Source organism: Siphateles boraxobius, unplaced genomic scaffold (assembly GCF_051911475.1).
Source record: "Siphateles boraxobius isolate OS27281-9 unplaced genomic scaffold, OSU_SipBor_1 130, whole genome shotgun sequence".
NCBI lineage: Eukaryota > Metazoa > Chordata > Actinopteri > Cypriniformes > Leuciscidae > Siphateles > Siphateles boraxobius.
The window spans coordinates 18,278,118-18,302,388 of NW_027508734.1; the positions used below are offsets into that span (position 1 = coordinate 18,278,118).

General features: G+C 40.7%; 1 protein-coding gene across 2 annotated transcripts in view; it reads left to right on the forward strand.

Annotated features, from left to right (window-relative positions):
- The first annotated feature begins 5,666 nt into the window (after positions 1-5,666).
- tp53i11a (tumor protein p53 inducible protein 11a) overlaps positions 5,667-24,271 on the forward strand; it is a 39,274-nt gene continuing 20,669 nt past the window's right edge. Inside the window, exon 1 of one of the 2 annotated variants that reach the window (XM_077228493.1) lies at positions 5,667-5,779. The gene's annotated coding sequence lies outside the window, so the exon portion shown is untranslated. Of the gene's footprint in view, positions 5,780-6,342; positions 6,397-24,271 lie in introns of those variants that run through there. The other variant, XM_077228494.1, reaches the window with a different exon arrangement.

A 24,271-nucleotide genomic window follows, 5' to 3' on the forward strand; every position in this document is an offset into this window, starting at 1 on the left:
TTAATGGCCTTTTTGGAAGAACACAATATATTAGAGGTTCTCCAATCCGGTTTTAAAACCCTGCACAGGGTTTTCTTTTACATCTAACTGCTGCATTTGACTCAGTGGATCATGAAATTTTGATTTCATGTTTTAAGCAGTGGGTGGGCATCAGGGGCATAGCACTGGAGTGGTTCAGGTCGTACTTGACTGATCAAACTATCTAGGTGACTCTGTATCCTCCTCTGCTCCTCTCTTGTGTGGGGTCCCACAGGGCTCAGTGCTTGGTCCTGTCCTTTTCTCTCTCTATTTGCTCCCTCTTGGTTCCATACTTAGGAAGCACGGCATTTCTTTCCACTGTTATGCAGACGACAGTCAGATTTATGTGCCTCTTAAAAAGACAAAATTAATATTCTGTTAGACTGTTACTTAAGTGTCTTGATGACATAAAGGCCTGGATGGCTCTGAACTTTTAATGATTTTTAATGATAAAAAGACGGAAGTGATTGTTTTTAGAGGTACTACTAGGACCCCCCCTAGCTGTAGATCTGGGTTCCCTGGCCCAGTACAGTATATTTAACCTTATATTACAAAATGCAGCTGCACGTCTCTTAACTGGCACACGTAAATATGAGGACATTTCCCCTATTTTAGCTTCACTACACTGGCTGCCTATTCAATTTAGGATCCATTTAAAAATTCGGTTATTTGTTTTTAAATCCCTGAATGGTCTTGCCCCGCCATACCTCTCTGAGCTTCTACACTCTTATAAATCCGTCCGCTCTCTCAGGTCAGATGATCAGCTGCTCCTGAGTATGCCTAAAACTAAGCGGAAGCTCAGAGGGTCTGTGTCTGCTCCTAGTTTATGGAATTATCTGAGTCTGCACGTTCAGCAGGCCTCTTCTTTGTATGTTTTTAATACCCGACTTAAAACGCATCTTTTCTCTTTGGCCTTTGACACCTAGAAGGATGTTGATGTTATTTTGTTTTTATTTCTTATTTTGATTGCCTTTATTGCGTGGATATTATTATTTATACTCATGTTTATGTGTATGTTTGTCGATTTATTGTTTATTGTTGTATTTATATGTAATTTTGTACCTCGTGATTATTTTTCTGGTCAACTTTGGTTGTTTTAAAGTGCTTAACAAATCAAGTTGGATTGGATTGGATTCCATGTAGGTTAAATGTTCATTATTAGCTAGAAATGTTATCAAAATTATCTGGCTATACTATCAGGTCAACAATACAGTTTATCATACAGTTATGGCTGAGATGGCATGCAAAATTCTGACGTCACAAATAAAAAATGATCAGTAATGTCCACTTGGTGGAGCTATTTTGTTATTGAAATTTTTTTTCTACAGTTATATCGATTTGAAATCTTGTTATAAGATGTAGATGTGCTTGAAAAAACAGCTGTGCACGAGCGCAGCTGAGGAGGGGGGTCTTATCTCGCGATCGATAGGTAATTTTCAAGAAAAGAAAAAAAATGCAACATGCCGGGAACTACGTCATCACGTTTAAAGGTCAGGCTCGATGTCGCCGGCGTCGGCGGAAGTACCGCCCCACTGTTTACAAAGTGACCAATACAATTTGAACTATCCTCCTTCGCACGGTCGAGTGGGGCGGTACTTCCGCCGGCGACATCGAGCCTGACCTTTCAACGTGATGAAGTAGTTCCCGGCACGTTGCAGATCAGCTCAATCCGAACAATTGTAGTTAAAAAGTATATATATATAATTTTTTTTTTTTTTTTTAAATAACCTATCGTTTCACGAGATAAGACACCCTTACTCATCTGCGATCGTGCACAGCCGTTTCAAGCACTTCAAAGACCTTTGAAACTGCATTGATTTGGACTTCAAAACGCTGGTTGTCATTTGAAGTCCATAATTCAAAGAAAAATCCAGAAATGTTTTCCTCAAAAAACTTAATTTTTCTTCCACTGAGGAAAGAAAGATATGGATATCTTGGATGGCATTGGGGTGAGTAAATTATTAGGAAATTTTCATTTTGAGGTGAACTAGTCCTTTAACTATCCCTTTAAAAGCTGTTTATACCTGTAAACTGCTGGTGTACTGGACATGCAATATTCTTAAATGGTTTTAATAGTGTAATTTATGAATAAAAAACATTTTTGACAAGAACATTGTTTGGATTGTCTTTTGCAGTTATTCTGAAGTTGCATTATATTATTATTACCTATAGATTTATATACTGTAATAACTACATATTATCTTTAGTATCATTATTAGTAATTTGGAAATTTTAATATTTTGCAATAATGTATCAATATAGATGTTACAGTACAATACCGTATAATTACAGCAGAAGTAGACAAAAATTACAAAATACTGTAAAAATACCGTACAGTACTGTTTTGTAGTTTACTGTACTGTTTATGTGTATTGTAAATTGAATTACAGTACAATTACTGTAAATCAAAATACAGTAACTTGCTGGCAACCTTGCTGCCAGTACTGTACTGTAAAAATACAAGAAAATTGTTAACAGCATGTGATGTGATCCTAGACATAGCCTGCTTAACTACAAAATTAAATTGCTTTTGTGATCTTGTGTAAGAGCAATGTAGTCTTTTACGCTGTTCAGAACAAGGGCACAGCAAGGTAGATAAAAGTTCAGATAAAATTTCCAAAAAGATTTGAGGAATAGATGGAGGAAATAACATTCAGTAATATGTAAGGGACCTTGACTCGGGTGCTGGATATGTATAACGATATTAGCTGTGACAGGAATCGAATGAGGATGCAAGTAATCTTATGTGAGAATATGACAGCCTCCAGTTCAACACCATTTTTGGTCTCTGCCCAAACGTTGCCCCCAAATTTATTTATTTTTGCACTAAGTTTAATATATAAAAATAGCAAGAACAAACAAGTAATCCATTTAAAGCACGCCCAACCTTATCTGCATGGGGCATTATGACTTTATTAATTAAATCATCCATTAAAATGTCTTTACAGAAACCTTGTTTGACCTGAGGGGTTGATTTGTCTTTTTATTCCTTAAAAAATCCTTGCCTTGTGGTAGAACGCTTCTATGGCCAGAATATAGATTCTGCAATGAGACATTTCCAGTGATTCCTTTAGCTCATAGAGTCTGCATTGAGTACCTTCATAATAAGACAGATTCTCACAATAAAATACATAAATCAACCGCTATTCTTGCAATTCATGCTGTGGACAGCATGTTCACCATATTATACTATATTGGCTGGCCTCATTTTTTGTCTTTAATAACAAGGAACATTCTTTCAGGTCATATGGGCTATATCTCATTAACTGGGACGTTTTGAGTAAATTACACAAGCTAAAATTCCAATATCATAATTTTTTGTAGCTCTTGGGTAAAACAGTGAACATGACTAACATTAATCATGTAACTAGACCATAAACCCGCTTTAAGGGATAATTCACCCCAAAATGAAAATTCTGTCATCACTTACTCGCCCTCTGTTATTCTCTGTGTTCTACAGAAGAAAGAAATGCGTACAGGTTCGGAATAATATATAAAATAATTGTAGTTTTTTTGGGTGAACAATCCCCTTAAGCAGATTTCCCCCTCCAGCAGGAAAAATTTGATATTTTTCAAGAAAAGAATTATCTAAAATATGTTTTCAGTATTGAAACAGCAAATATAAGCTACTTGCTATAATCTTAAAGTCACTGCCATACATATTTTGCTAATAATCTAGTCCACTTTACTTGAAAAAAAAAAAAAAAACTGTGCAATGTGTTTATGAGTGTCTGTTCATGAATAACACATAAACAACATTCGTTTTTGCTAAGCATTTATATTTAGGAAGGTTTTGTCATCAATCTCAAAGGCAGACTCTGACTCATTGACAGATTTATCGACAAAAACAGTCAATATGACACCTTCAAATGAGGACTTAGACACAAGGCTATAATTTTAAGTGAAGAAGAAAACGATGACGTTTTGTCAGCTATATTCAATACGGTAGTTTCCCGGCGCTGCGCGCGAATTCTCTTCTGTTGCTTACGGTAACTGAGTCCGTGTGCGTGTGGTTTGTGTTGGTTTTGCAATTGTCACAACTGGAGCACGCGAGCGCACTGCATTCAAGGCAGCACACAACATATTGTCTGCGATATAAGGTAAAATTGATAATCATTTCTTGGTCTCGTGAAATGTTAGCTGCAATTTTAGTTATTTTACATTAAACTCAAGCATTATAGATCGCTGTTGGTTTTATTCGAAAGGAGGAAAAGAGTTATTTAGGACTATTTTCTTTTTGAAGGCAGCAGGGAGTGTGTTCGTCACATTCTCTCGGTTTGGTCCTATTAATAAAACCGTAAAAACAACTTAGGGTAATTAGCCTACACACGTACCATTTTAAAATGTTTCTCTGCCTTAAGCTCTAGACTAAAAAGAACAATTGTTTGTCATTGAAAAGTTAGCGAATAAATCAACTTTCTTGCAAACTCGGCGTGCTCCGTCCCTGCTATCTGCCATAATAATACATCTTGTGTAGGCTACTGGCTTTGGCCAGTTTTTCTGTCTTCAGGGCGAACATTTTGCATTTGTAATACAATAAATGATAACATTAATGATGAGTATAGAAGGTGATGGAATTAAATTGTTTTGAAAAGCCAAGTACACCCCTGAATAAGGACAGATGTCTGTTAAAGTCACTTTTTGACGTTTATTAAGTTCATTTTTATAGTAGCCTAGGCTATACAATGTTCCTTGCATTTTCCACTCCCCCTTCGAGAGATGTCATATCTTTACTAAAAAAATACTAAAAATCGTCATCTTATATATGTACATACTTTATCTGCCTTTTACAATAGCATACTTTTTAGTGGCTTTGTTGTGTCTTTTATGAAGTATTTATACAATTACAATCTGTCAACCATCACACTTGAATATGCTACACTCCTTTTGTTTGATGTATTTTTTGGTGTTTTAGGTTTGAGTATGTTTATATTTCTGTTATACAGGCAGAATTACTTTATGATTTGCAATTGATTTTGATTACAGACATGCTACGCTATCAATTTTTCAACATGAACTACTTTTATTTTTTAAAGATTTTTGGGTGGTCAGTTACTGGGATGGACAGTAATGTTAATGTTTTAAAATCCCTTTCGCTACTCTTTGCTATAATAAGCTGTCGATGTGTTGGTTCTCATTTTTCTGTGGACTAAAATTTATATCCAGTCTTACGGTTAGACTTTTGTATATGGCAACAGAAATCAGTCAACAGTCTTATCTGTTTTTCAGAGTAGCACAGAATTGTATTTAAAGCCCTCAATGCATCAGTGTTTAGGGAGAGTGTTTTAAAGGGTAAGCATGCACAGTTGGTCACAAGGTCTTATTTTGCTTGCAGTGATTTGGAAAAATTGTGTAGTTATGTTTAAATAGACAATGATGTGTGTGTGTACATATATATATATATATATATATATATATATATATATATGTGTGTGTGTGTATAAAATACCAAATAGCTTTGATTTCCATTTCAGTACCTTTAACAGTTTTACAGTATAGCTTCTAAATGAAATTGGCATAATTGGTCGGTTCTCACCATATGGAATGGAAGTACATAACAGGAAGCACTCTTAATTAGGCCAGTCCCCTGTGCTCTGTCTGACTTCTTTAAACTGCTTCACATTAATTAATAATTTTCTCTGTTCTTCCGATCTCTGTAGATGCATGTTGGAATGTGTATCTGAGTATTTACTGGAAGACACTGGACCGTATGGTCAGAGAGTGGGATTTTGAATTCTGCGTCCATCTCAATTGACTAGAAGTAAGTTGTTTACGTCTGTGTTCGTTTCATATTTTGATATAATATTTGTAAAATAACAGCATGTTTATAATCAGGAGAATAATTTGACTGCATAGCGTTTTAAGTTTTTCATAAAATCTAAATTGTATACATTTACAATTAATATTTGTCTAAATACGATGCAATGTGTAACACACAACATGCAAAATCACGAAGGTGGTACTTGCAAGCTTGAATTACTCTGGTGGAAAATCCCTTTTTATGGAATGTGCATACATGTCAGGGGCCTGATTAATTGCGCTAATTGTTTTAGTTAATTAATTTCCTTATAATTAATTTCAGTGTTAACACATTAAAATTGCCTACAGCCATAATTTTGGTCACATCATGGGTCAATAAAATCAGGACCCTTTAGACAGTATTGGATGAAATGCTTCCGAAAGCCTCTTCAGACATTGTGCCCTTTTGCTGTAGAAAAGCACTTATGTGAGTCACTGAGGAAGATTCATGCTGTGCTTCATGAAGTGAAACATTAACAGCTCTGATTGAGGTAATGGCTCTGTGCGTAGTCAAATGGCCGATCATCAGTAACCCAAGTCCAGAAAAGGGCCAGAAGGAAAATTTGTTCCCATCACCAGGTGATTTAAATTGTAAATTTGTAGGTATAAGGTTAGGAGTGTGAGGGCTGTGTATTTCTATTAAAGTAGAGAAAGCACATTTCCGTTTTTTTATCTATAGTGCTATATGCTGACAGTCTGTCATTTGATTTCGAGGTTGCTGCAGCAGTTTTCAGGGTTATTAAACTATATGTGTCCAAAGCTGCAAATGAAAAGAGGCCCTTTTTAGCTTTCTGTTGGTGTCAAAATCAGATTGAAGCTTAAAGCCAATGATTTAGTCTTATCTTCTTCACAATTAACCACCCAACCCACCTAGCCATGTCACTCAGCTGCATCTGGCTGACTAACACTCCCATCTCTCACATAAAAGCCTTCATCTGTCGCAATCCATGAATTCCTCTCACAGTTTTTGTTCAACCCTTGTACTTCAAGTCAATATACGGCACTACGTGACCTTTCTTATAATACTTAAATACTTTGGTAAAAAGACATACAGACAATAAGTATAAACAAAAAGAGAAAAGCACCCAAGCTTGTCCAGATGAAACACATCTTGTTTATTGAACAAGTTCTAAAAATTTGTTACATCATCTGTTTAAATCTGGTTTGTTATGGCCAGTATTGTAAAGTAATAGAGGTACAGATGGTGCATGGATTAAGGTTAAAGCGATAGTTCACCCAAAAATTGAAAATTCTGTCAGTATTTACTCACCCTCATGTTGTTACAACCCCTTAAGACCTTCGTTCATCTTCGGAACACAAATTAAAATATTTTTGATTAAATCTGAGAGCTGGATCACTCCTCCATATGGTTCTTAGGCTTTGAAACTTGCCGGCCCCGAAAAGTTATTAAAGACATCGTTGAAATAGTCCAAGTGACTACAGTGGCTCAATCTTAAGTTTATCAAGCAACGAGAATACTTTTTTGTGTGCAAAAAACCCCCAAAACAAACGACTTTATTTCAAATATTCATTTCCTTCTGTGGGCCTCGAGTCAGTTCACGTAGGTTAGCAGCGTAGTGCTTCTGTGTTGTACCTCACATGTAGGCTCGCTATTGGCCGACGCTGGTCATGTGTGTGACGTGTGACGTACAACAACAGAAGCTTACGCTATTATACCAGTGAACTGACTCGAGGCCCAGAGAGAAGGAAATTAATAGTTGAAATAAACTCATTATTTTGGGATTTTTGGCGCACAAAAAGTATTATTGTCGTTTGATAAACTTAAGATTGAGCCACAGTAGTCACTTGGACTATTTCAACGATGTCTTTAATAACTTTTAGGGACCGGCAAGTTTGAATCCCTTAGAAGCCAATGGACTAGTATGGAGGAGTGATCCAGCTCTCAGATTTAATCAAAAATATCTTAATTCGTGTTCCGAAGATGAACGAAGGTATTACGGGGTTGGAACAACATGAGGGTGAGTAAATACTGACAGAATTTTCATTTTTGACTGAACTATTCCTTTAATGATAAAGGAGGTTCCCTTTCGAACGGTCACTGCGTATTGCGTAGCTATACGCAGTGGGGGGAAACTCCTTTTCCTCGATTTACTGAAGCCTATATGTAAAACGCATTTGCAGCTGCACAGCTAGCACACTGAGCGTCTGGCAATCTCATAGGCTGTGCTGCAGCAACTGCACATCCGATGGCGCGGGCGACTCTGCCGTGCTACCAATGAGCTAGCCCAATATCAGGGGGCTTAGCCTATATAGACCCACCGAGGGGGCCTAGCCTATATTGACCCCTGAATTAGCCATTATAGCAGATTTTTACACCTTCAGCGACAGTACACATGTCCCTGAGCTTTCTACTGTTATTCACCGTCGAACAAGCCTTTTCAGCCTGAGCGAGCTTCTCTTCAGCAGACTTCGCCTGCACGCCGTTGTCTCCTGACGCCGTCTCACCTGTGGCTATCCGGCGACAGCCTATATCCTTTGTTCGAAAGCTTTGTGTTTTATTTCAGATGCCTCATTCAGCCTGCGACACGTTTGGAGGCCGTCTGCACGAAGCAGACCAACACTCGAGCTGCATTTCCTGCCTGGGGATAGACCACGGGGAGAATGCACTCTCTGCCGGCTGATGTGCAGCCTGCGAAAGCATGCCTATCTCAGTGCTGCGCAATCGGCTAGCTCTCTCTTGAGACGGCGATGCCGCTTCAGCCACGCTGTCTATTCCAATGAAGAAGAAGCGTCGCAGCCAGCGGCAACCGGAGGGTATGGAAGTTGGTGAACGCACGCCGGCCGCGTCCCCGCGTGCTTCACTTTCTCCTACTCGGACGACATCACCGGTCCTGTTTGTAGGAGACCAGCGCCCTCCCCCCCACGTGGAGGGCCTCGTCTCCTTCGGCGGATCTCTCGAGCGCGACGACAGCCTGTCCATCGCCGCTTCGGAGGATGAGGCTAGTGGTTCAGCGACCAGGACAAACTCCGATGCCGAAATGCTTCGGATCCTGACGAAGGCCGTCGCGGACCTCGAGCTAGAGTGGACCACGCCCGAGGAGCCGCCGCGTAGTCGGCTGGATGGATGGTTCCTGTCGGGGCGCCAGCAGGCCCCTCGTCGGAAACCAGCGCCATTTTTCCCCGAGGTCCACGAGGAGCTCACCAAGTCCTGGCACGCTCCGTACTCAGCACGTGTGGGATCTGCAGTTTCCGCGAAGCTCTCCTCTGTGGATGGCGCAGCGGAAAAGGGTTATGAGTCTTTGCCGCCCCTCGAAGAGGCCGTGGCTGCTCATCTTTGCCCGGGCACTGCAGCTAGCTGGCGAGCTAGAGCCTCTCATCCCAACAAACCCTGCCGAAACACCTCAGCCCTCGCTGGACGCGCGTATTCCGCCTCCGGTCAAGCTGCATCGGCCCTGCACACGATGGCCGTGTTGCAGGTCTACCAGGCCAAACTCCTCCAGTCTATGGACGAGGCTGGCCCGGACCCGGAGGCCTTTCGAGACCTGAGAAGTGCTACAGACCTAGCGCTGCGTGCTACTAAGGCTACAGCACAGGCCATCGGAAGGAACATGGCGAGCTTGGTCGTGCTCGAGCGCCATCTTTGGCTTAACCTCACCGAGATCAAAGAAGCCGACAGGACTAGATTTCTCGACGCCCCGGTTTCCAGCTCCGGTCTCTTCGGCCCGGCCGTGAAGGGATTCTCGGAGAGGTACACAGAGGCACAGAAAGCGTCCCAGGCTATGCGACACTTCTTGCCGAAAGGCTCGAGCTCCACGACCAGCAAGCCCAAGCCACCGCCTTCGCCTCATCCAGCCAAACCGGTGAAGCAGGCCTCTCAGCCCCCGCGGCCGCTGATAGCCACCGCCAGTCAAGGCCCGCGAAGCGCTACCCGCTACCCCGGGGTCAAGGCCCGCGGCCCAGCGCCGTGATTGACCAGGTACCTCCGAAGTCGTCCTAGCACAAGGAGGAAAGAGAGAGTGCTCGTGTCTCGCGCTAGCCGGACCACCCTCGAAAAAACCAGCGAAACTTCCCACAGCTCCCTGTTCAGTTCAGGCGGCTGGGGATTTTATTATTGTAAACAGGCCCGCAGCAGTGAGCGTGTCTTTGCAAACAAACGCTGTTTTCATGGCGACCCAAATAAAGCACAAAAAGAGCATGTTTCACAATCACAACACACGGGTTCACAGTCCCCCTTCACTTGGTGGCCCCCTCCCTGTTGTAACACTGACTTCCCCCCGGGCAAAAGCCTGTATAGTCAGTCAAACACTCAGTATGTGCACAAATCACATTATAAGGGTATCAGGTCCCCCTATTATAGGCGGCCCGTCTCATTCAGTGTGTCATGCCCTAGCCACACGGGCTATGGCCTGGCAAGCCATCCCCGGTGTGTCGAGTTGGGTTATAAACACTATAAAGCGAGGCTACTCGCTCCAATTCGCTCGCATACCTCCGAAATTCCAGGCGGTTATCGAGATGTCGGTGAGAAGCAGCGTGGGTCACGAGCTACGCACCGAAGTTCAGAATTTATTAGCAAAAGGAGCGATAGAGTCAGTCCCTCCCGCGCTTATGTATTCGGGGTTTTACAGCCGCTATTTTCTAATTCCAAAGAAAGACGGTGGACTCAGACCCATACTAGATCTGAGACATTTGAACAAGGCTCTCACGAGACGGCCTTTCAAAATGTTAGCACTCAAACAAATTCTCGCGCAAGTTCGCCCGGGCGATTGGTTTGTTACAATGGATCTGAAAGATGCATATTTTCATATTCAGATCGACCCTCATCAAAGGGCATTCTTGAGATTCGCCTTCGAGGGGAGGGCATATCAATACACCGTTCTGCCGTTCGGTCTGTCCCTGGCACCCCGCACATTCACAAAATGTATGGATGCAGCGCTCTCCCCACTGAAAAGTCAGGGAGTGCGCGTGCTGAATTATCTCGACGACTGGCTGGTGCTGGCGCAGTCGAGAGACGAACTGATAGTTCACAGGGATTTGATTCTCAGCCATCTAAAATACCTGGGGCTCACAATCAATGTGACCAAGAGCAAACTGACCCCCAGCCAGACTGTTGGCTTTCTGGGCACGGTTTTAGACTCGGTGACAATGAAAGCGCGGCTCACTCAAGAGCCCGCTCTCTCTATACAGACACTGGCGGCTGCATTTAGGGCGCGCGAGTGCGCGCCTCTGAAGAAATTTCAGAAACTGCTTGGTCTAATGGCAGCTGCATCGTCAGTACTCAACTTGGGATTACTGCGCATGCGCCCGCTGCAGCACTGGCTGAAACGCCGTGTGCCAACCCATGCATGGCAGTCAAACAGCCTGCGCATTACGGTGAATCACGGGTGTTTAAGAACACTGATTCCCTGGCGGGCTCAGGACTGGTACCACATGGGGGTGACCATAGGGGTAGTTTCCAGGAGGAAGGTGGTTTTTACAGACGCGTCCAACCTAGGTTGGGGAGCTCTGCACGAGGGCAAGCCTGCCTCCGGCCTCTGGTCGAGCACGGAGCAGAGCTTACATATCAATTGTCTGGAAATGGAGCAGTTGGTTTGGCCCTGAAAGCTTTTCTGTCAAACCTCAGGGGTCACCACGTCCTAGTCCGTACGGACAACATGTCAGTGGTGGCCTACATAAATCGCCAGGGTGGCATCAGGTCAGGCAACCTGCATGCTATGGCGAGGGAACTCCTCCTGTGGGCACAAGCCAGTCTGAGCTCTCTGAGAGCAGCGCACATCCCGGGCGTCCAAAATCTGGGCGCGGATATGCTCTCACGGGGCAACGCTCCCCTAAGCGAGTAGTCCCTGAACCCACAGACGGTCAGTCTAATATGGGAGATGTTTGGCGAGGCCGAAGTCGACCTTTTCGCCTTGAGAGCAAACACCCACTGCAGGGTGTTCTTCTCGAAGAAAAGGGACGCACTGGCTCATCCCTGGCCCAGCCGCCCCCTTTATGCTTTTCCCCCCGTTTCGATGATCCCACAGGTCATCGAACGGGTCAAGGAGAGTGGATGCCCAGTCCTTCTGGTGGCTCCTCTCTGGAAATCCAGACCGTGGTTTCCAGAGCTGGTTCAGTTGTCAGACACGATCCCCTGGCCTGTTCCAATGAGGAAGGATCTCCTCACACAGGCCAACGTAACGATATGGCATCCCCGACCCGATTTATGGGCCCTCCATGTGTGGCCCCTAAACGGGTACCCGGGGTCCTTCCTGACAGAATCTTGAGCACTATCTCTGAAGCAAGGGCCCCGTCTACTCGGGGGCCCAGAGTAATGTGAGGTATCTGTGGTACTCTCCTTTTTGCTAGAGCTACTCGCCGCACCCCGTCCACGCTCAAAGTTTATGTGGCAGCCATCGCAGCGCATCATGCTTTGGTGGCTGGCCACTCACTGGGAAGAAATTACCTGGTGGTAAGGTTTCTGAAAGGCGCTAGGAGAATTAACCCCTCCAGGCCCCCTTCGGTGCCGCCTTGGGACCTCTCCACGGTCCTTAGGGCCCTGAAAGGACCGCATTTCGAGCCGCTCCAGTCGGTTGATCTAAAACCACTCTCGCTAAAGACTGCTCTCCTGTTGGCATTGGCATCTATCAAGCGAGTGGGAGATCTGCAGGCTCTCTCTGTGAGTCCTGCATGTTTGGAGTTTGGGAAGGATGACTCCAGAGTCATTCTCAAACCTAGGCATGGGTACGTACCCAAGGTGCTGTCAACGACGTTTAGAGCACAAGTTATTACGCTATCAGCCCTTCCCCCTTCGGCTGAGGGTGGGGAGGTTAATCTTCTCTGCCCTGCCAGGGCGCTGAAAATCTATCTGGAGCGTTCTGCGTCTTTTAGACAGTCAGAACAGCTGTTTGTCTGCTTTGGTGGCCGATCTAAGGGTGATCCAGTCGCAAAGTAAAGACTGTCTAGATGGATAGTGGATGCCATTTCTATGGCCTATACATCAGTGGGTCAGGTTTGCCCTATAGGTGTCAAGGCCCACTCGACGAGAGGCATGGCCTCGTCATGGGCTTGGTCATTGGGTTTTCCCATTCAAGATATTTGTGAGGCGGCCGGCTGGTCCTCGCCTTCCACATTTAAGAAGTTCTATAATATGGAGGTGCCTTCCCTGTAGTGAAGGTACTTTCGGTATGATTAAGACCCGACGGTGTCTGGTCTTGTCTACAAAGATTACCTGTGCATAATCATATACATATATATAAAACCCGCTTAGGCCGGTTATAAAATTGTGCTAATAATCCCGACAGTGTCTGGTTTTGTTAGTTTATTCTGTCAGTTGTACTGACTCATATATATTTTTCAGGCCCGACAGTGTCTGGTCTGTTATGTACTTAAATATATTTCTTGGGTTCTGGCTTGTTCTGTTAGCTCAGGGCCCTGAGTTGGAGGGCAACCGGTTACTTAGGGTGCAACGTTTTGCATGGCGTCCCCACTGCGTATAGCTACGCAATACCAAGTGACCGTTCGAAAGGGAACTACTCGGTTACTATCGTAACCTCAGTTCCCTGAGAGAGGGAACGAGTATTGCGTAGCCAGCCGCACTATAGTAACTGGTGAAGTTGTCGCTTCAGTCTTATAAACCTGCTATAATGGCTAATTCGGGGGTCTATATAGGCTAGGCCACGCCCCCTCGGTGGGCTCTGACGTTGGGCTAGCTCATAGGTCGCACGTCAGAGTGACTGCGCCATTGGATGTGCAGTTGCTGCAGCACAGCCTATGAGAGTGCCAGACGCTCAGTGTGCTAGCTGTGCAGCTGCAAATGCGTTTTACATATAGGCTTCAGTAAATCGAGGAAAAGGAGTTTCCCCCCACTGCGTATAGCTACGCAATACTCGTTCCCTCTCTCAGGTAACTGAGGTTACGATAGTAACCGAGTAGTTTTTATGTGATGCTTAGTTTCTAATGTTTCCATTTATTTGGCCAGTGTTTACTTTTATTAAAGGCTTTTACAGTATTCACAGAAGGGATTTGGATTTTTTTTAACTTCCTGTTTAGCTAATAATTTTGACTGAAGTGGCAGATGATGGGTTTTCATTCAAAGGAGCACGGTGAAGTATTGTTCTCAATATAGGCTGATTGCATGTCTGTCACATATTACGAAGGGTAATCATTTGACTTAATACATTTCCCTTTATACCAATAAAGTATCTTTCTATAAATACCCAATTGACCTTCCACACATATTCTCCAGTGTATAAGACATGAAGATTCCTTTGGCATGGGAAGCTCTATGCCACTTAACCAAATGAAAACAGGTTCAAAGCAGTTCTTTGTGAAACAAAGTGCAGAAAGTCTGTAGCCTTTAAATATAAACCAAATTGATTTTTCCCCACACATGGCCATGGAAAGATCATTCTCAACCCTTTCACTGTCCGACACAGATGACTGCACACCAGAAAAGAGGGCTTTTCATCCTCCAGCCTAATTAGATTTGGGGGTCTTTGTCAGGAACCTCTTTGACAAGAGCATTTAAATATTTAGCTGTACTCATTTCTTTTTATAACCATAGACTGTCTAAATGTGAAAATTTCGCTAAATGCTGAGAATTCTTCTACAACAGCAAATACATTTCAAATATGTATATCTTTTCCCACAAGGACCAAACTGCTCACACAAAATGATTTTAAGATTACGAATGCATGATGATTAGTTGCTTGTTGGCTGTGTGCAAAATTATTACTGTATAGGACAATTTTTTTGAAATGCGAGAACATGGATGGGCATTTTCCTAGTTTTGGCCCTGGGGACTTTAGCCCAAACGTGTTGAATTTGATAGGATGATTTGCTTTAAAATAACTACTGAAAAAGGGTTAAACTTAAACTGGTTTTATACTGATTTGTTACTGTCAAAGTTTGATCGAGAAGCTGGCTTGTAATTTAATGATTAAACAGTTTCTTTTGTTAACTTGGTCAGGTCAAGTCACCTTCATTTATATAGTGCTTTTAACAATATAGATTGTTTCAAAGCAGCTTCACAGTGATAATAGGAAATTAAATTAACAGAGATTGTTTTGGCTTTACAGCAGCTCCAGAATAAAGTCATTGTAAGTTAGTTTTGATGGATTCACTTCTGTTGCAAAGATCATTAGTTAGTTAACTTAGGAACCGTTCTTCTTCGCTCTGGCCGCTCATTCATACAGTTCTTGGTGCCTCGAGAACGCAAACCTTGAAATAGGTTCAGGATTGATGGGAACTGTTCCCGGTTCCGGCTGACCTAATCTATGCAGCCTAACATTGAATTATAGAAGTTTATAATGTGTTATGTATATGCTAGGTCAAAGAGATGTGTTTTTTAGTCTAGATTTAAACTGACAGAGTGTGCTTCTCTGGACAATGTTAGGAAGACTGTTCCAAAGTTTTGGTGCTAAATCGGAAAAGCATCTACCGCCCAGCAATCGATTTTGATATTCTAGGTGTTATCATCTGGCCGGAATTTTGAGATTGCAATAGACGTGAAGGACTATAATGCGTTAAGAGCTCGCTCAAGTACTGGGGAGCTAAACCATTTAGCACTTTGTAAGTAATCAGCAATATTTTAAAATGTATACAATGTTTATTAGGGAGCCAAAGCAGTGTTGAAAGAACCGGGCTAATATGGTCATACTTCCTGGTTCTGGTAAGAACTCTAGCTGCTGTGTTTTGGACCAGCTGTAGTTTGTTTTTTAAGCATGCAGGGCGACAACCCATTAGAGCATTACAATATTCTAGCCTTGATGTCATGAACTAATTGTTATGCATTTGTCATTGAGAGCATATGACGTAATTTAGATATATTTTTAAGATGGAAAAACAGCAAATACATTTCAAATGTGTATATCTTTTCCCACAAGGACCAAACTGCTCACACAGAATGATTTTAAGATTACGAATGCATGATGATTAGTTGCTTGTTGGCTGTGTGCAAAATTATTACTGTATAGGACAATTTTTTTGAAATGCGAGAACATGGATGGGCATTTTCCTAGTTTTGGCCCTGGGGACTTTAGCCCAAACGTGTTGAATTTGATAGGATGATTTGCTTTAAAATAACTACTGAAAAAGGGTTAAACTTAAACTGGTTTTATACTGATTTGTTACTGTCAAAGTTTGATCGAGAAGCTGGCTTGTAATTTAATGATTAAACAGTTTCTTTTGTTAACTTGGTCAGGTCAAGTCACCTTCATTTATATAGTGCTCTTAACAATATAGATTGTTTCAAAGCAGCTTCACAGTGATAATAGGAAATCAAATTAACAGAGATTGTTTTGGCTTTACAGCAGCTCCAGAATAAAGTCATTGTAAGTTATAGGGCTGGGCGATATGGAGCAAAAAATATATCTCGATATATTTTGCTATATCTCGATATACGATATATATCTCGATATCTTTACAGGAAAAATAACCCAACAAAAACTAATGCAAAAACAAATATGCCAAATACCACAGTCTTTTTTTATTATTGGAGTGCAAAGAGGTAGGCAGTTCATGTAGTCCAAAGTGCTTCTGCGACATTTAAAAAAAAATCCCTGTATACAAAAATAATAATTGTATACAAATTAATTGCTGTATACAAAAATAATTGCCACCTGTCCCGTTTTACCGGGATTGTCATCCTTTTTAATAGCATGTGCCGGGAAATGTATCGTTTTCGAAAGGCTGTGTGAATGTTCAAACCATGTTCAAACCGTGTAGCGTGCGCACGGCAGATAGGGAGAGAGCACCGTGTAGCGCGCGCACGCCAGAGAGGGACAGAGAGCGAGAGACCTTGCGTGTGTTTGCTAGTGTGTGTGTGTGTGCCTCAAGAAGTGCATGTAAGACAGCATTTAAGACGATCTTTTTAGACGAGTTCTGTAGCCTCCCGGCTAGTTGCGGGCGCCGCCATGTTGAATGAGACAACACGCGAGGGGAGGGGGAACAAAAGCAAGGAGGCGGGGGCGAGCACAGCGCAGAGAAGACAAAGCGGCGAAATCAGAATTAAATATAAACAATATATCGATATATACGATATGTCAAAATCCATATCGTGTTTAAAAAATATCTCGATATATTTTAAATATCGAGATATCGCCCACCCCTAGTAAGTTAGTTTTGATGGATTCACTTCTGTTGCAAGGATCATTAGTTAGTTAACTTAGGAACCGTTCTTCTTCGCTCTGGCCGCTCATTCGTACAGTTCTTGGTGCCTCGAGAACGCAAACCTTGAAATAGGTTCAGGATTGATGGGAACTGTTCCCGGTTCCGGCTGACCTAATCTATGCAGCCTAACATTGAATTATAGAAGTTTATAATGTGTTATGTATATGCTAGGTCAAAGAGATGTGTTTTTTAGTCTAGATTTAAACTGACAGAGTGTGCTTCTCTGGACAATGTTAGGAAGACTGTTCCAAAGTTTTGGTGCTAAATCGGAAAAGGATCTACCGCCCAGCAATCGATTTTGATATTCTAGGTGTTATCAGCTGGCCGGAATTTTGAGATTGCAATAGACGTGAAGGACTATAATGCGTTAAGAGCTCGCTCAAGTACTGGGGAGCTAAACCATTTAGCGCTTTGTAAGTAATCAGCAATATTTTAAAATGTATACAATGTTTATTAGGGAGCCAAAGCAGTGTTGAAAGAACCGGGCTAATATGGTCATACTTCCTGGTTCTGGTAAGAACTCTAGCTGCTGTGTTTTGGACCAGCTGTAGTTTGTTTTTTAAGCATGCAGGGCGACAACCCATTAGAGCATTACAATATTCTAGCCTTGATGTCATGAACTAATTGTTATGCATTTTTCATTGAGAGCATATGACGTAATTTAGATATATTTTTAAGATGGAAAAATGCGGTTTTACAGATACTAGAAACTAGGGGTGGGGGAAAAATCGATTCTTAGATGCATCGCGATGCGGACGTGGACGATTCTGAATCGATTCACAAATGTCAAAAATCGATTTTCAACAAAAAAAATATATTTTTTTTTTTAGATATGTAGCCTATTTATAATGACGTAATATTGACGGAACGCAAAAGACGGAACTCTGCAGCGCGGAAGTGCAGTGCCCGGACCGTCTGTCTGTGGCGTGCGCACATAGCAGAGACGCGATGGCTGAGCGCGAAATCCAAACACCCTCCTCGTTAAAAGCTGACGTGTGGAAATATTTTGGCTTCTATGAAGTTGAAGGGGGAAAGGAGCTGGACAAGAGCCACACTAGTTGTAAGCTTTGTAGAATAAAACTAAAATATTTCGGCAACACGACAAATATGAGAAGCCATATGACACGTTTCCACCCAGAGGAGGAAAAACACTCGGCTGTACCAGAGCCGTTTCTCTCTATGGCTCTGGGCTGTACCGGTGTTCAGACGATTTCTGCTGCCTTGTCGAAAAATGCTACCCAAACGCGAATCGATCATAGATAATGTTGATTCATTCTCTATTGTTTCCATAATGGTGTAAATCTCACAATATTATAACATCGTTATTTCATTTTAATCAGGGTAAGTGTATGGGGAGCATATTTGGATATTTTAAATTAACTAGCAATTATCACATTTGATATAACAAGTAAAAATGATATTATTATATGAAATAAAATTATAATAAAATTCGAAGTTAAGAGTACAGTCTAATGTACTGTTTTTATTTTTAAAACGCTGTGAAAAGTAAAAATTATCATCAAATATTCATCTTTGACCTGTCAAAGTTTCCTACAAGTCTCCACAGCAAGGATGCATAGATTTATGGGCGTGGTAAGCAGAAGAAAAATGAGTCTGCACATGCACCAGTAAGTAGCACATCTCGATGGGTAGCATGAATCGTCAGAACACCTGTTGTTGTTATATTATTAATTTACTACAAGTATGCTGCTAGTTCAGGCACACTTTATTTTCCTGTTGGTTCTTTTGCAATGTTAATAACATATATTGTACGTTAATTCTTTATGGGTCATTACTTTGTACTGACAAAGTATTTATAAGTATACAAATTACAAAGTATAATACTTTGTTAAAGCAAAGTATTTATATTCACACACACACACACACACACACACAAAAGATTCAGATAATCGATAATCGCTTTTGAATCGAATCGCAGGCCTCTGAATCGTAATCGAATCGAATCGTGAGGTGCCTAGAGATTCCCACCCCTACTAGAAACGTGACTTTCAAATTAAAGATTGGTATTAAAGAGCACTCCCAGATTCCTAACCGACGACGGAAGATTTGACAGAGGAGCCATCAAGTGTTAGACAGTATTCTAGGTTATTACATGAGGACGTTTTTTGTCCAATAATTGGTGTTCATATTCAGACATGAAAGTTAGTGTAAGCAAACGTTAAAGTTTGTTATTGCTCCATCAGGTAGGAAGACTGTGGGACTGGGAGACAAATTTAATATGGGTCACTCAAATAATTGCTGCGGTAACTGAAAATTCTGGTTTGGTCAGCGTTTTGGCCAATATCATGAGACATTACTCAATGTTATTATATTTTCATCATGGCATGGGTCATTAATCTCATTTCACAGCTTTTGTATTTTTAACATATTTGATGTTGTTCAGAAAATGTACTTTATTTCATATTACATTCTAAAGTGAAATATTTTAAATGTATTCAAATTGTTTTAAATATTAAAGATTTTTCTACTTCATGATCAGTAATACCAGTGTTATTTTAGTATCATTGGTGTAGTATAGAATATACAATTATTATTAATACATTTTATATTTTATTTTTAGTTGATGTTTTAGTAAAATTGCATTTGTAAAGATTTGAACTAACATGTAGAATCAAAGAAGAACAATTACAACATGATTTTTCTATTTTTGTAGTAAATATAAAGTTATGAGAACCGAATGAATTTTGTACAACAATGTGAAGTAGCCTTTCTTTTGCTCTTTGTTTAAGTGTTCTGGTGGAAAAATTGAAGTGTTGATTGTTTATTCCTGCTGATGAATCACCTCTTAGTTTGGAATATGAGCATTATGTCAGCTCTGTTTTACTTCACCGGGTTTGTACTGCTCGTTCACATTATTTTCACTGAGGTGACTCAGAGCAGCTCTTGGACTTTTCAAGCTTTCCCTCACATGCCAGCTGCCAGGAGGTAGAATACACAGAATTACTATCCAGGGTTGTCACCGGCCAAAGATTTTTCTAGTCTACTATAGTAGTCATTCATTTAAGATATTAGTTGACTACTTGCATTTTTATATGACATTGCATCTTAATATATATTGTTATAAAACTGCTTTTCCTGACAACTGAAATGGAACCTACGTACATTGAAGCTTTGACTAAGAATATATTAGATATTTAAAAACTTTACCTCCATCTCATCATTTTCTGTGAGCTCTAGATGCACTTTGCACTGCAAATACGTGCTTAGGTACTTTGGATGAAATGTTTAATCTGTCGGATCCCAATTCATGTAATATGCATGACTATAAATCCCACCCAGACCTGCACTGACCTTTCTTTTCTGCTGAGTATGAGAGTGTGTTGTCATGGCGAAAGCTTGACTGGTGTGTAGACATGAGATCAAGATGTTCATCTCTGCTGTTGGGGCTGTGAAATGTCTGTCGTGAAGGGTTTTCCACATTCAAACCCTGCTATTTTCGCAAACCTCTTTATACTTTGCATGGATGCAATGTTTTCTTAAGCAGCAGGAAGCAGTTAATGACTAGATTACCGTCAAACTGTTTATTTGGGGTCAAGAGGGCTCTGTCACAAGAAGGTTACCGAGCAACAGGCCTAAAAAGCTATACGTTTTGTCATTGCTAGGTTGATGTGCATGTTGATTTGTTAAGAGAAATTTGTTATTGTAGGCCTGTTGAAGTTGATTTCAGCCAAATGTTTTTTTGTAGCTTCAGACTATGAATCCATCCAGTCTGAGGTTATCAAAAACTTGTTTTCAACAAGTCATGTTTTTTCATGAGATTGTTCAAAACGACCTGAAAGTCAGTGTGTGATCCTCATTGGTTTAGTGTATGATGTATAGTTTTTCTATGTGACCATTTACAAAGTTGGCTATTGTATGATGCCTTTTGTTGTTTAGATTTTAAAAGTTGTGTAGTGTATCCCAGCCTTAAATCACAGATGTTTGGAACAACATAATGTTTCAGTAAATGATGACAGAATTTGAATTATTTGGCAATTAATTCCTACAGAAGGTTTTGTTTTATGTGAATTTTATGTTTATTATCATTTCATATTTACCCTTAAAGCAGTAGACTGAATCATTTTAAAAGTTAATGACTGCATCTCTGTGATAGTTCCAGAAAGTGAAATATAAATTAATTTAAATACTAAAAAATATATAGAATGCACATGAATGTATATTTGGTCTGAGCATGTAGCTGAGTAGAATGCCTTTGCTAATGCAGTAATATAGAGTACAATGTTGCTGAGTTGTGCAGTAGCGATGTATGTGTAGGCAGGTTTTAGTTCAGATGGGGTCTCAAGTATTCCAGAGAGGCTAGTAATGGAAGCGGTAGAAGGCTTCTTGATAATGGTAGTAAGTTAAGAAGCCACACATTGTCCTGGGGGGAAGTGGAGGATGAGGGCAGAGATGGAGAGTTATTGAGTGATGTCCTGCAGCATCTTCTTGTCTGATAAATGTCCTGCAGTGATTACAAAGCCTAGTTCACACTGTTGCAACAAACGCCTGCCAAACACAAATCATCCGTTTAAGTGAAAGTATAAATGTTCTTATAGAGTTAAAGCCAAAAGCCTGTTTAACTTTCATGATTCTGGTGCTGTCAGCAAAATAGATAATTAAATAGTTTGCTGTGGGTACATTTGAGTGTGTATTGCTCCCTCATTCAGATCAATTATAGACAATTATCTTACAAATCCATTTCCTTTCCCAGATAATTAGTGGGCCCATATTGTAAAATGGAACAACGAACAAGTCAAAATACCTGTCATCTTTCAAACAAATTGATGAATTGGCAATCTGATTGATGTAACATCGTAGTGCTTTTTTCTGTTGTCAGTTTGTTTAAATGTGTTGGCAAACCGCCGTGATTAAGCAACACATTGTAAGTGCACGGCTAATGGAGAATTCAAATGTTTGCCCTCGGTGCGCCTCATAAAACCCTCTTTGAACGTAAAGACAATGACATCGAGGAAGTGATATGCTTAACATTTCAATAGAGGGCACATCATTAATAACAGCCAGCTTCAAATAGCTGATTAATGATTAGAGAGGCATGATCCCTGAATATATTTATGATCATATGAAAGGCACAAAGTTTTGTGTTACTAGGCAACTGAAGAAACTTAATGTTTGTTGTGAAGATAATGATATGAGATTTGAAGAACAATTGGATGAGCTGTCATGGATGGCAGACTGTGAATAAAAACGGATGGAGAAGACCGTTTACATTTTGCATTAATATTCGTGCTGCATTGTACAGGCTGAAGGGTTTTTGAGTTTATCTGGGTCGAAATGTCAATATAATAACTGTACTGAAATAAACGGCGTGAAATTTAGTTGTAATTTTGTTTTTCCTGTTCAGCTGGGATTGTAATGTATTCAGTATAGGGTACCGATAGATATTAGAAATAGATCAAATAAATATTGTTTGTCGCTCATTGTCACATCATTTTGTGTGTAATATGATGCATGATGACAGCTAGAGAAACGGATATTAATCTGCATAGTGTTGTGTCTAGCTCAGTTAGGGCTGGGCGATATCGAATATACTCGATATATCGCGGCTTGTAGTCCGTGCGATGTAGAAAATTACTATATCCTGAAACTCGCGGACATTTTTTTTCCTTTGTTTTCCCCCCCTCTTGTCCTGTCCAGCATCAAAGCGCAAGCATAATGATTACCTTCAGGGTTTTTCCTGCATAGACAGTTATAAGGCGGCCGCCTCCGTCAAATTTCGTGCCGCCTCCGCCTCTCGACAAAACTCGGACAGACAGTCACGTGCTCATATACACTTTTTACACCGTGACAGTTCTGTCGCGATTCCCGCTTGTGTCCATTCTCTAACCGTGCAGTTTGCCGATAGTGCTGCACTGATCATAATCCGTGGGTCGAGCGGGCCGAGTAATAAAAACATTCCATTCAATCGAGGGTGGATGACAGCTAAATGAGTGTAATAAAGACACGGAACTCCTATCATGTTACCTAATGTACGGACGGTAAAGTTGCGCTGTTGAGTCTCGCGCAGTTATTTATAACATTAATTATAGTTAAGAAACAATATATAGGCTACACACGACCAGTGCTCTTTTCCTGAATGCCATCACGATTGAAACCGAGATATTAATTTCATAACAGTTCAATAAACAAATAGTTAAAATTAAGTTACTTACATTTTAGACTGTTTTAGTTCTGTTTTAGCAGCGAAAATAGTTCCAAACAACAGAACCATATCGCGTCTCACAGCAACACACTCATCCATGATTCATTACTGAATCATTCAGCGTTTTGAACTAACAGTTAATCGCTTGAGTCAAAGATTCAATTGCCCATTATTAAACCGCCTCATTCTGAATCAATCAGCCTTTTGAACGAATCGTTTACATTAATGACTCAATGACTCGCTCATTAAGACGGCCGCCTGCCGCCTCCTACTGGCGGTTTAGTTTCAAAGTATCATTCTTTTCAACATTCCTTATTTGTATATTCAAAAAATATTCAAAACAATCTCATAATCTCATTTAATACAGTTATAATTTTTCAATGTAAATTATTTAATTTCATTGGTAACAGCCTGTCTTATTATTTTAATTGAATGTATTGATCAAATGTAAGAATTTGAAATGAAATTTAGAGCATACATTAAATAAAATTAGGGGGAAAATGCCCTTTATAAAGGTACAAAAAATTGTTCTGATAAGAGTGTTTTCAAAAATGAAACATTGACAATAAGTTTAAAGGGAGTAAAGCCTCTGTTTAGGCTATAAAGAAAATGTAATTTTGCCAAAAGAAGAACTTTTAATTTAAATAGATGTTAATTGTGTGATATGTTACCATATTATCATGCTTAATTGAATAATTGTAATGTGATGATCAGATGCAGATATCTAAATCAAAGAATATGGGTGGTTGGCGGGTGGATTATTATTTATGGATTATACAGTTTGAACAAGAATGTTTTAATGTAGACATATAGAATCATCATACTGGTGTGATTGTATGCATCAAAGTTTTAATTCAAGGCTAAGGCAATATATCGAGATATATATCGCGTATCGTGACATGGCCTAAAAATATCGCAGTATTTATAAAAGGCCATATCGCCCAGCCCTAAGGTCAGTGTTCATTTGTGACAATATTTTGTTGGATTGATTTCTGCATACATGTGCATTTAGCTTCGTCTCCATACTGACGTGATGAATCCGATCTTCAAACAAAAGGAACTGGGTGAAATATTTTAATGCTACCAATCCACAATCTGATTTCTGACTTGTGATGCAATCATAATCGCACCGTGTTCGTTCGTTGGCCAGAGGAGAACCGGCCCCCGACTGAGCCTGGTTTTTCCCAA